The sequence below is a fragment of the Dipodomys merriami genome, unplaced genomic scaffold (assembly GCF_024711535.1).
Source record: "Dipodomys merriami isolate MVZ:Mamm:240054 unplaced genomic scaffold, mDipMer1.0.p SCAF_29, whole genome shotgun sequence".
Taxonomy (NCBI): Eukaryota; Metazoa; Chordata; class Mammalia; order Rodentia; family Heteromyidae; genus Dipodomys; species Dipodomys merriami.
Window position 1 is genome coordinate 14,146,282 of NW_027204381.1, and position 13,366 is coordinate 14,159,647.

General features: G+C 40.4%; 2 pseudogenes; both read right to left on the reverse strand.

Moving 5' to 3' along the window:
• Nucleotides 1–558: 558 nt before the first annotated feature.
• On the reverse strand, nucleotides 559–1,316 carry LOC138838770 (tRNA wybutosine-synthesizing protein 3 homolog; annotated as a pseudogene).
• Nucleotides 1,317–5,433: 4,117 nt separating this feature from the next.
• On the reverse strand, nucleotides 5,434–6,191 carry LOC138838771 (zinc finger protein 511 pseudogene; annotated as a pseudogene).
• Nucleotides 6,192–13,366: the final 7,175 nt, after the last annotated feature.

Genomic DNA, 13,366 nt, shown 5'->3' on the forward strand with positions numbered 1-13,366 from the left:
GGAAAGGGGGCTCAGATACTTTGTCTTGAATAAAAATGGTACAGTTGTTTATTCAAGAGGTCAAAAGGGGGAAAACCAACTTGTTGCTGTACTCCATGAAAATAGGAGTAAACTCAAACTTTCTTCTAAAAGCTGGAGGAACTTTCAAAATTAGTTTCATATTACTATGATTTTTACTCAAATGTCCATGATGTGAGGTTTTCTTCAAATAGTGTTGTATTTTGTTTTCCTATTTCATAAAACTGGAAACTGTAAAAAAGAAAGAAAGAAAGAAAGAAAGAAAGAAAGAAAGAAAGAGAAGCATTGAAAGTCATAATTCTGCAAAGATTTTCTTTATGCTTAACAAGGCAGTATTAAATGAGCAAACATTATAAAATTATACTAAGTAAACATGCAAAGCTATTTTTAACAGTCATATATACATTGAAATGGGTTTCTCTGAATAGAGAAATTAAATATTGCTTTTCTAAATGCATTATACATACAACAAAGTCTTATAAAAAACAGCTTTATAAAATCTACTAGAAACACTTTACCAAATCACTTCAAAGGTAAATGCTAGTAATCTTCAGGGAAGATGGTAGAACTGATTTCTGGGTCATCATCATCATCGTCATTTTCAACTTTTTCAACATTTTCTTCAGGAATATATTTGCCATGTATTTTTTTCTGATTTCTTTTTCTTGTGAGTATAAGATGACTTATTTTTCTCTTTGACCTTGGGATGTGAATCAGTAATTATTCTTTTTCCAAAGCATGTTGTAGGCAGTTGTAAAACCTTTCAATTCTTTTCTCGTTTTCTTTCATTTTTTGATTGGTTATCTTTCATAGGAAGTCAATATATTCTTCTGTCACCATCAGATTGCCCTTATGGCTTAATGGAACCTCTAGGCCATGTGTACTCCGGACAACCAACATAGTCTTTCCTGTTTTTCCCACTGTGATACCAGAGTTCCTGAAACCAGAGTTAATTGCCACTGTCTGCAGAATCTGTGCACCCTCCAACTGCATACACTGCACATGAAGAACCAATGGTTCAAATTTTAAAATGGCATCATCATTCGCTTTCTTCAGAGCTACCATGACATCATCTTTTACACAAGATTTGTGTGTAACCAGTAGTCAGCAACGGTTTTGTTTCTGAACCTCAGGAACAGTACGTGGCTGGCGCAGGAGATGGTGGTGACAAACTGATCCCGTGAGTTGAGGAGCTGCGGGAGCTCCACCACATCCTCGTCCACGCTGCCTTTGCAGCTGAGGTCCTCTCGGCTCGGACGCTGGGCCTTCCTCTGCCCGAACTTGGCGCCAGGGTCCATAGGTGTCGGGTCTGGTCCCGCGGCCCTAACACGTTCTCCTCTATTTGAGCTCTCCAAGGTAAGCTATGCTATGCTATCATCCAAACCTCACAAAATAAGTCCAGGAAGCAAGTCTGGACTTACTGGGGGTTCTTTCTAAGTTCAAAGCTTAGAACCAAATGCTGGGTAGTCTACTCCTTAACACGCACTCAGAGCTAAACCTCAGAGATTACCACCAGCCACCATTCTCAGAGTTCTCATTACATCCAGAAGAAATGGAGTCTTAGCATAGGGTGATGTTTTTCTGCAATGCCAAGGACAAAAGTAGCAAAGAGGAAAAAAAGAACATTCAGAAAGGAAAGGTTTCTGAATCTGGTATCCTTCCCACTGCATCTATGTGAATAAAGTGAAACAAGGGGCCATACATTTAAGTACTTTCTCTGAAAAGAAGCATTGAAAGAATAACTAAACACTGACCTAGAACTTGGAACTTTCTATTCTTGATTCCAATTGTTCAGTTATTAATTTTTATAAGCCACAATAAACTTGTTGTTATAAAATAGCAAGTGCTTTTGGGAACTTCAAGAGAGCACAGTAAGGAGGTTATCTCTAACCCACCGTCGATACCCCCCTCTCAGAACACTGAAAGATGGAAGTTTCTTGACAAGTGGCACTGAAAGACCCTAGTCCCCTAGGATACTTTTGTCAATGGGAGGGCGCCCCAGAAACTCAGACTCCAGGCCGGGAGATGCAATAAGCAAGAGGAGTTTATTTGACGTTTGCGCAAATGGACTCTCTGCCTCGGGAAGGGAGAGAGCCCCAAGCAGCAGTTACAAGCCTTTTTAAAGGCAAAAACCACAAGATTAATGCATAACACAAAGCATCTCATGATTGGTCCATTTAAAGATCACCATATATACCAACAATCACTTTGCCACGCGGGAAATTTTGTAACACTCTTTGTAAAATGACTGGCGCGGGGGACTCAAGGGGGGGTGGTTACTTTGGACAATAAGGGTTAGGGGAGTTCACATAGTTACAGACTTGTGATTGGTTGACATTTGGCCTAGTTTGCTGGTCCTGCCAGGTGGTCATTATCTCAAGGTCCTGTCTGGGGAATTTCTAAATGGGAACTGAGGAACACGTACTGTCTGTTCTTTATCTACGACCACTGAACTTGTCCTGCGGCCGACATCCGGGCTCTGAGACTTTACCCAATTTCTTATTTCCAGGGAGGGGGTTGGTGTTAGCGCAAGCAAGCAAGTTTACAAAAGCAAAATCAGCAGTTAGCAATGGTAAAATATAACTCTAATTTTTAATCTTTCAGCACCCTCTGAAGGTTCACTCAGTTTTGTGAGAGCTGTTGCTGATTTGGGCCAGGACCTCAGATGAAGATGTTGCCAAAATATCTATTTGTTGTTGGTTTTTCTTCATGCAGTTTTTATTCCTTATATCATGATGCTGGGTTCTAATAATAGTTGTCCCAGGGCTGAGGTCTTTCCACCTTCTGCATACTGGTCATGGAAGTCAACATCCCTTTCTCTGCACTGAGTTGACCACACAATTGCCAAGGCCCTACCAGCCTCAAGGGAAGAAGATGAAGTCATCTGACATTGTAAGACAATGTGAAATGGTAGATATTATGATCTGCCACTCACTCATCACTTGAGAATAATATTGTGTTTGTGGGATGGAAGGGGCATTGGGAATAGATGCCAGCAAAAGTAAGAGAAAGGAAGAGATGTGAGTTTCTTCTAGAGGCTGACTCTGGGACATGTATCTGAGACTATGTCAAGGTTACATCTCTAACTTGTAATTGGGAGCCTCAACAAGAACAAATTATTGAGCTGTTATTGTTATTGATGTTAATCTTGGGCTATTCACCAAGATTGCCACTCAGTTATACTAGAAAGACACAGAAGAGTTGAACATTTAGACAGATAAACTATTTTTGGTATAGGACTTTGGGACACATTTAGTCTACCCATCCCATGGGGCAAACTTTGAGGACACTGAAAAGGGTGAAGTTTCTAATAACAAACTATTTGTTTCACAATTTGACCTTTAGTTAGATTAGGAAGGAAATTTAATCTCCTCTATAGAAAGCTTTTTTCTAAGAGTTGCTTCTTTTTGCAAAGTCATATGCAGATATAAGTCAGGATAAGCAATGGGCATGTTCTCCAAGCTTTTATGCTTGAGACTGGGGATAGGTGTGGGACCAGATAGTTGGATGTTGTCAACCCATCTAAGGGAAACACTATTAACATGTAGATCAAATGTATTTTATTTTTGCTAATATCAGGGCTTGAATTTAATGATTCATGCTTTTGTTCAGTTCTCTTGCTGACAGCTGGAAATCTACTACTTGAGCCATGAGTCTAGTATGGACTTTTTGCTGGTTAATTGGAGATGGAGATTTGCAGACTTTTCTTCCCTGACCTGGCTTTGAATAGTGATACTTCAAGTTTCAGTTTCTAAGAAAATATATAATTGATTTGGAATCAAGAGGGGTACCTCCCAAAAGAACAATTGAAAATGTAGCTCATAAACCATAATGGCTTTGGGAAGTTGAGTCTCAAGGACTAGCAACAGTCTTATCAATATCATTGCCATCACGATTAATGAACTCTGACCTTTTACAGTTTTTGGAACACTGAGCCCAAGAATCAAATTTCTTTTCTTCTTTTTATTTTATTTTTTTGCAGATCTGAATTTTTGCCAATATGTATTCATGACAATCCCTGGCAATAGGTTGTTGGGCAGGAAGGAATGCAGAGGTAGTTCCCCGAGTGGTCACAGAATTCTCCTCCTAGAAGTTCCTTCCCCAGCATCCTACTGATAAGGGGGCATCTGGGCACCTCCCATAGATTGCCACAGAGCACCCTCAGTGGAGTACAAGAGAGTCTCTCTTACTTATTCATTTCTGCCATGACTGAAGTGAGTTTTTTGGCTTTCTAGGTGGGAAGCTAGGACTGGACTCCAGGACCAGCAGTCCCCAGGGACAATATAGCACAGTACTCCTGGCTGCCCACACAGCAAGTGGGTATGTGCTGCAGTAAAGAGGGCTAAAGCGATTTCTCATGCTGACAGCTAGCCTCAGAACTGTACTACATAGATAGGGAAGGTGGACAAGCAGAAGTCAGAGGAGCAGACTTGCCAGGCAAGGCCTTCTGAGGGGAGATGGAGAAGGCAGCATTTCTGTATGTTGGAAATTTCCTGTTGTCACAAGAGGTCTGGTCAGGCCATCAGTGCATATTTCCCCACACAGACCAGTTCACTGGAGCTCTCTTCATGCTCTGTGATTACGGTTTCAATTTTTTTTTTAACCACTTGAGAACTTGGTAACTTACTCTAGTTTTCAGTGCTTGAAGAGCCATTGTCTGTTTTCTTGGAATCTGAGGTCATATTTTAGATTATCTGAAGGCTTTGAGAGTGGCTTTACTTTTGTACTAGAAGCCAAGGGTGAACCCCAGCTTCCTATGGCCAGACTCAAAGCCCAGAAAGAGTAGGTTATGAGGTAAGGTCTCCCTCCTGAACCTGGGGCCCTGCCTTTACCCAGGAAGCACTGCTTTCTCCTAGACATGCTATTTTTCTCTACACGCTAGCCCAGCTTCCTGACTTGTTATTTCCTACTGCAGCTCTTCATTCACATCACTCCTGATGCCCCCACCACCACTGGAGGGCAACTGCTTCTCTGTCCCCCTTGCAGTGGGGCTGCCTTCTGCACACTTCTGGCTCTGTGTCCCAGTGGGACTTGCTGGCTAGTTAAGATTGCAAGGAACATGAAGGCATCTCTCCCGGTGCTGTGCGGGTCAAGGACTCAGTCAAAGCAACTACTCTGGGCCAGTTGCACTCCTTTACTGGACACAGTATGACTTTCCCTGAAGGAGAGTCTCTAAAAGGAGGTGGGCCATTTCCCCAACCCATTCCTTACCCTGTGTCCCAGTCTTTTCTGGAGTCTTCAGGTCCTTCCCTGCTACTTCTAGTCACAGCTACTGCTTCACAGACAAGGGTGGCAAAGGGCTGCCAGGCAGCCATACTGGAAGCCAGAGGAAGATCCCAGTGGATACAGATTGCTGCACAAGGCCCTGTCTCTCTGGCCTTCAGCTCAGGCATTTAGTTCTCTCCCCTTCTGGATTTAGTGGTGTTTATTTCTTTTCTTGGTGCTTTTAAACCCTTGAGATGCACCCTGGCCAAAACATATGGTAGAGGGTACTCTCTGACTGTAGGTCCTTCTACAGGGGTGCCAGTGCAATGGGTTTGGAGCTGAGTTCCATGGTGTTGTCCAAACAGATTCCATAGGGTCCCCAGTGTGGAGGCCTCCTACAGGCCTACACTGGCTCTAGGCAAGGTGAGGCCTCTGCTCGTCTTGGGCTTGTCAAATTGGAAATCCACAGGGTACAGGTGGAGCCTCACCATGTGATCCTTCTGGTCTTGGCTGGTCTGGAACTTTTCCGGCAGCCTTCAACCAAGCAATGGTACATATCCTGTTTCTCTGCCAGGATCTGGAAGTGAGTCGAGCCACCCTAGGATGTGGGCCTCCAGCAAGTGCCTGGAAGGGAAGGCCCGGTTGCAGAGGGAGCAGACATTTCTGTGCAGCATGTGGTAATGATGCTGGTAGTCCTAGAGGGCTGCAAATACCTGGCAGCAGCCCTCCACTTGACTGGTGAACTCAGGCGCTCTGGACTTCTCTGGCAGCGCTGCTACCTGTGTGAGTACGTCTTGCAGCTAGAGGTGTCACAGCTCATCCCCATCCTCAAAGAATTCGTGGTCCCCCGGGAAGCACACTGGGTGCACAGGGAAGCGGAAGGGCGCCTGAGGGGTCCTCTCTCCACGCAGCGGTTCAGAAGCTCCCGCCGTGGCCAGGTGGGCGCTCAGTGCCAGTGGCAGCAGCATTGCGCTGAACACCAGCACTGTGGCCCATTGGCCTCAAATTTCTTAAAAAGACTAAATAAACAAGCAACTTGGGAAATAGCCCTGTAGTTTTAGTCAACATGACATTTGACTGGTAATTTTATAGGATCCTATAAATAGGCAAAGGACTAGATTACATTGTATAGCCAAGTTCCTCAAAGTGGGGGAAGGGGTCAAATTGTGGCAGATGGCACCTATCTTGGAACTTCATAAAAATTCAAGGTCTTAAGTTCTATATTATAAATATCCAGTTGTAATCTATATATCAACATGTGAGAAGTACTAGCGTAGATCTGCATTTATCAGTCTGAGTAGAGCTTATAGATATATGATTACTTAGATCAACTTCTGACCTATCAAGCCAAAGGTTTTAGTGGTGGTCTGATGCCCTAGTAGTTTTTACAAAACTTTCAAGTCATTCCTGAGAAGGAAGTCAAGACTCAGGGAGACAGAAGTATGTAATTATTTGCACCTAGCTACTTCTGTGTAAATGAGTCAAAGTGTCTAAATTTTTCTGTTTTACATCCTTTCAAACTGCACCTCTGATAATCTCCTGAGCATAAATGGATCAGCTTGCCAGGTAATTTCCTAGAGATCAGTAGAAGAGAGTATTGCTTTAGCTACAGGATTTGGTTAGTCAAGCCCATTGAGATCTGTGCTAAACTGGGTGCTCAGGAGCCTTGTTTGTTGAACAGAATGGATATGTTAATGGATTTTGTGTTTTAATAGCTGTTGCTTTCTAACTTTGGAGATTTACAATATTGGAGCTAGAGATAACCATCTTTCCATTTAGACAGAGGATGCAGCCATTTAGCCAATAACAAGAGCTATAAAACTAAGTAACAACCATGAATACCCACATTGTGAGATGCACAAATTTGAGTTTACTGAAGGATTGACTCCCACCCTGTTCTCCCAGGTGCATACAGATAGCAGGCAACCCACCAAAGCTAAATGCAGACTTCCTGACTCTAGCAAGGCAATCTATCTAAGCTTGGCTGTAAACATTCCATCTTGGGCCCAACCGAAAGGCCCCTCACCTACCTAGACCTAGTAGCTTTGTTATTAACCTCTGCCTCCTTGCCCAGACCTCATAAAAGCCAGCTCCTGTCCCAGCTCTACAATAGTCTCCAAGCCCGTGGGAGGCTTTGTCCCTCGCTGCTCTATATCAATAAACAGTCCTCACCTGTGGAAGATGGAGTCCAGACCATTTCATTCTTTTCTCCTCCATTTCCCCAACATTTACAGTGTATACACTGGCTATAAAATTAGTAATTTTTCTTGTATGATACATAAGCTACCATTCATGAAGTTGTCCATGGAATACCATATAAGAAAACTGCTAAAAATATATAATTTTGTTATTTAGTTCTGAGCAAATCTCAAGAAATGAGATTCTAACTTGATAAGGGAAGAAAGCAAAGGAGAAGAACAGAGGAAGGAAACATGGAGGCTGCCGGTTAACCAAGAGTGTCCTAGACATATATATGAGAAAAGACTTTTATCATCCCACTAAATGACAACATGTGCTAAATTAGCCCACAGTGAAGCTAGGAACCTTGGTATAGATGCCAAATCAAATTCTATGCTAAATAATAATGATGTTTTTTTCCTTACCTGCTCCTTAGCTGTCATTCAAAGCTATTTGTATGTAAGAGTAAGCAGACATACTTAATTTTGAAAGTTTTCAGTTACTTATCATCATGTAGTATGAATTATTCTGAGTTGACAATGATTGGAAATGGAACATTGTATGTAATTCTGGATTCAGCCTAGCTTTAAACCTAGTAGATAAGTTTTAAAATTATATTTTTTAGTATCTTTAAGTAATTGTATAAAGGAGTTACCATTCAACAAACCAGTTTATAGGTACATGATCTTTGATCAAAACCACTCATTTCATCATACCCTCCCAATGAAATCCCTCCCCTCAATTTTCTTAGTTTCATAGAGTATACATACAATATTAAGAGTCTATTCTCTGCCTCCACTCCTTGTTTTATTCATCTATCTTCCTCTCATTGACCTTCCCCTATACACCTTTGTGGTCAGGTGTGAGAAATTGGTTTTAGGTTTCTGTTGATAGATACCTACAGTGTTTCTGCATCTGGACTATTGTGAACAAAATTGCAATGAATTAGAGAATGTAGACCTTCAAGATGCTGATTTCATTTCCCTTGAATATATACTCAGAAGTAGGATTGCTGCATTAGCATGGATTTGTTTGCAACTTTTGAGGAACCTGTGTACTGTTTTACTTAATGTTTGTAAACTTTTACATTCCTGTTAGCAGTATATATCAATCCACTTATCTACACCTTCACCGATACTTGCTATCTCTAGTAACGATTTCACACTACATGTGTTTATCAAAACAACATGTGCCAGGTTTGGTGGTACAAACCTGTTGTTACAGTCTCTTAAGAGACAGAGAAAGAAGGATCACTGTTGAAGGGCAGCCCAAGCAAAGAGTTACTAAGACCTATTTCAAAAATTGCAGGAAACTGCTGGCTCATACCCATAATCCTTGCTGATCAGGAGGCTGGAATCTTAAGATCCTAGTTTGAAGCTAGCTCAGGCAGAAAAGACCATAAGACTCTTATTTGTAATTAACCAGCAAAAAGTTGGAAATAGAAGTATGGCTCACATGATGGAACACCATCCTTAAGCAGAAGAGCCAAGTGAGAGTGCAAGATCTTTCTCCTTATCTCTCTTTTTTCTCTTTGTTTATTCCCTGGCTTTGAATTCACTATTACACCTTCCTGCTTCAGCCTCCCACGTTCTGGGACTACAGATGTGCTAGGATTAAGGGTATGCTGGAATTACAGGTATGTGTCATTCCATTATAAAAGGGTGACCTATTTTTCTTTGCTGCCACCATATGAATCTAAGGCACAGTCTTTTTTCACCTAGATGTGACAGTAGTTTATATCAATCATTCATGCTGTTGACATTCCTGCTTTTCTCCTGTCATTATATATGTACCCCCACTCATACTACATATACTATAGTCACCCATATTAATATATTACTCATATATATGTGAGTATATATATATATATATATATATATATATATTCCACACACCCTGCCTTACACATACCACACCAAATTCACTCACACAGACACACCCTGAACACTCACTTACATACTCTTAGGAACTTGTGTAACATAATACTGCTTCTGTTTATGATGCATAAATAGCATCCCGTGACATTTTGTATATACTTTAAAATTCTCCCATTGTAGAAGCTCCTAAGGGCCACAGCCTCTGCTATGCTTGCAGAACTCTCTTCACTCTCTCCAGTGCAGTTACCCACCACTGGGATCCCTTTAAGATGCCTGAATATCTTCTGACCCAGCCAACCTCTGGTTCCACAGGAGCCTCCAAACTAGCAGTTTTGCACCTGTTACCTCCTCTTTCCACAGAGGAACTCTGTGTGACCCACCAAAATCACCTCCTGCAAGTTTACAATTAGACATTTGTTCATCTATTTGTATATTATGTCCTCTACTAAAGTTGTCTTCTGATAAGAAAAGAAAATAGTTCACTTGTCGCTAAAATACCAAAGTACCCACCTACATATGACTGACTAAAGTCAGAAGATTTGATTCCTAATGCTATCATGGCCTCTGTGTGACTTTGGACAAATCACTGTACCACTCTGACTATTTTTATAACTCCTAATTATGTAAAAAGAAAAGTACTCCACTTCTTGGGATTTTCTAGATTGACCCATTACATATGTAACCAGAAGTTCCAGTTTATACTTACTTATTTCTCCTCCCTTGGCTTAAAACTTTGAAAGATTTTAAATGTACTTGCTAGGTACACTTCACAATATAAAGCTGTAATGTTTGGATTTAAAAATAACTTGCAACTTCATAAGATCCTTATCCACAAGTTGGAGAACTCTTGTGGCATACAATTTTACTTAGATGACCTGTATCTTTATTTCACTTTGGGGTCCAAAGATCACTTAATTTTGGTTCTCTGTAGATGTACCATGTGACATGGAGAAGCTGAATGGGAAAGAAATAAAGGCTAAACCCACTTGCTTGGATCCATTGACTCGCAAGACAGCAGTTTGTAGTATGCAGCATGCAGCATTCATGTGAACCAAGGAAGCAGCCAACTCTGTCAGGACTCTTGCTATGGAATTTGAGTGACTTACCAAATTGTGATCTGAAGAACAGAACATTCTGATGCTGTCTAGAGAAACATTGATTTTTCTCCATCACTGAAAGAATTAAAAATAAAAAAGTATTTCAAGTAAACAGAGTAAGTTTATTTAAAAGTGAAAGGAAAGCTATGAAGAAAGTAGTGAGAGGGATCCAAAGAGGAGTTCAATGGTGGATGCGTCTTTCATATGAGATTTCTGCCATGTCTCCTCCACTAGGCTTCATGAGGATTTCTTGATGGCTTCTGCATGCACTACCCCAGCTCTTTCATTGGTTGAGTGGGCATCCAAGGCATTATGGGAAGAAGTATTTGAGAACAAGCACACAGCATTATGGGAAGCAAAGCATTTGTGTAGGGGCCCAATGCACTAAGGGAACAAGAAATGCCAAGATGGGATATGTGTTATCTGCCACTTGTTATATCTGCCACTTTTTATCCCTATGCACCCTTCCTCTCTCTCAAATCTGACCTGGAGCAATCAGAAGACAAAACATAAATGGGATCTCCTTAAATTTGATCAGCACAGAAGACATAGAAGGTCAAAACAATTGCATTGGGATATTCTATCAGTCATGAAGAAAAGTAATCTGATAACAGCCTGTGTATTTCCCTGGTTCTCAAATAAGCATAAAGTGACAAAGATGAAGTAGTATATTAGAGAAGTGGTAGAGTCATGACTATGTGGTTTCTTTACCTGACATCAGCTGAGACACTATACTGCCTATAACAATAAGCAACATACTGCAATGCACTCTCTATTATGTCCCTTTGTACATCATCAGCTATTATTTCACAAAGAAATAAATCAGTCAGCATGGAGAATGCCCAATGATCTTGATGAAGCTGCCCACTTAACATACTTCTGCAACCTTCCCTTGAAGTGTTTAGATATTAATCTTTAAACAGAGACACAGAGTGAGAAATCTACATACAATCCCAGTCTATTTTACTGTTTAGAGCTGTGCTATATAGAAAGTAAAGTGGTCAGATACTGAAAGAATGAGTATAACAGAGAGATGGGGTGGGGAATGGCATATGAATGAGGGATAGAGGAGAGGTAAAATGAGAGAAGAAAAGAAAAGGAGGGGTGAGGGGGATGGGAAGCTTTCCTAATAGTCACATACTCACAACAAAATAGCCCAAAAAAGCTTATAAAATCAAGTTTTATGATATTCAAAATTAAAACTCTCTCTACTTAGAGATGCACATAAATGGCTAAATAAATACAATGTTAAATTACAAATATAGCCTATAAGTTCTAAGAGAAATGTGAGAATTCTAAGTCTTCTGCTTTCTTTAGGTCTCAGCAGACCAAGGTGAGTTATTTTCTTTTGAGACAAGGGTTTCATCAAAACCCGATGCTCATTTGTGAATTTCACCTGAACAAGGTCACTGTCTCTGCACAGTTGTGCCATGGAATTTTAACAAGAAACACCTCAGTCATTCCAAGTGTGATCATGTGGACAGATGTCCCTGAAACCAGCTACCTTTCCTGGGCTGGCCAATGTCCTGAACTCTATTCTTCTGAGGTCTATGCCCAGTGTCCTTCTCTGAACCATACTCAGTATGCTACCAAGAGAATCCTTGGACAGAGATACATTATTCTTCAGCAAAACAACATCACACCATCAAAGATGCTTCTGCTCCTTTCTGTTTACTTAGAATTTTATACCACAAGGCAAAGCTCTACTCTATTAAGAACAGAATGACTCACTCATCCTTCATACCCAAGTCAGCTCTATGAGGTTAATTCATGAAATGATGTGGCTCAAAGAGGATTTTTTTATATTGTTATGTGACTGAAATACCAAAATACTTAGAAATCCTGTGTGGGTCATAGATTTATAAGCTGTCTGAGTGACTTCCCTTCAGTAGCAGCCACATGCCTGAGATCACATCATCTGTAGTCTGTGAGTGACTATGAATTTAGGGGACACTGAATGTATTTAGAGATAATATAATATAATGTTATAAACTGCAAATTTGTGTCCTTTCAAAAATTCATATGTTAAAACCCAAACCTGGGAAGAAATGAAGAAAAGTCAGACCATGAACATAAAAGTGAACTCTTTGGGAATAATAAGCTGGAGAAGGGGAAGAAGGGAGGAAAGAGTAAGGAGGAGAGAATGTGATTGAAGTATATTAAATATCTATGAAAATTACAGCAAACCTCACTAAAAACTGTTAAAAAGAGAGGGGAAAAGAGAAAGGAATTCAGAAAGAATAATATATAAAGGATAAATATGATCAAAGTGCATTAATATGCATGTATGTATTTTAAAAATGAAACCTCTTTGTACAATTAATTTATGTTAATAGAAAAATAAAAGAAAGAAATGTAAAAGTGTCCCATGTCTGGATTTATAAGACAGAGCCATAATATTGTTGACTAGACAAGTTCTTTATTCTTTAAGAAAAAGAGGAGATAGACCCTGAATACAGCTGAGAGATTGTAAGAGCTGCCTCCTTGATCAAAAGCAGACACTAATATCTTGTTTCAAATAAGGTATGAGGCCTTTGTCTAAAGCTAAGGGGCAGGCCTACCAACATCCTCTGATCTCACACTGTCTGCCAGGCAAAGCCACAGGGTATCAATCTCTGTTTTTCTGCATCTGGAAGGTTGCTATCCCCTAATACATATATCCAGTGACTGCAGAATGAGGAAACAGGGAAACTAAAATGAATAAACATTAAAAAGGCCAAGCCCAGGCATTAAAATAAGGGAAAAAAACTAAAGAAACAAAACCAGTAATAAACAGAACAGCTATACCCTTATCCATGAAATCTTAGATGAAAAGTTACAAGAGTACTGAAAAAAACAGCTCACTCTCTCTGCCTTTTCCTTTGTGATTTAAAAAAGCTGAACATGCTTCCACTAGCGGCTAAAGAGACAGAGTTGGAAGGCACAACGGACAAGGGGAAATAATTAATACCATCTTACCCAATAGAACCTTTGTCTAAGAATTAGGTATTC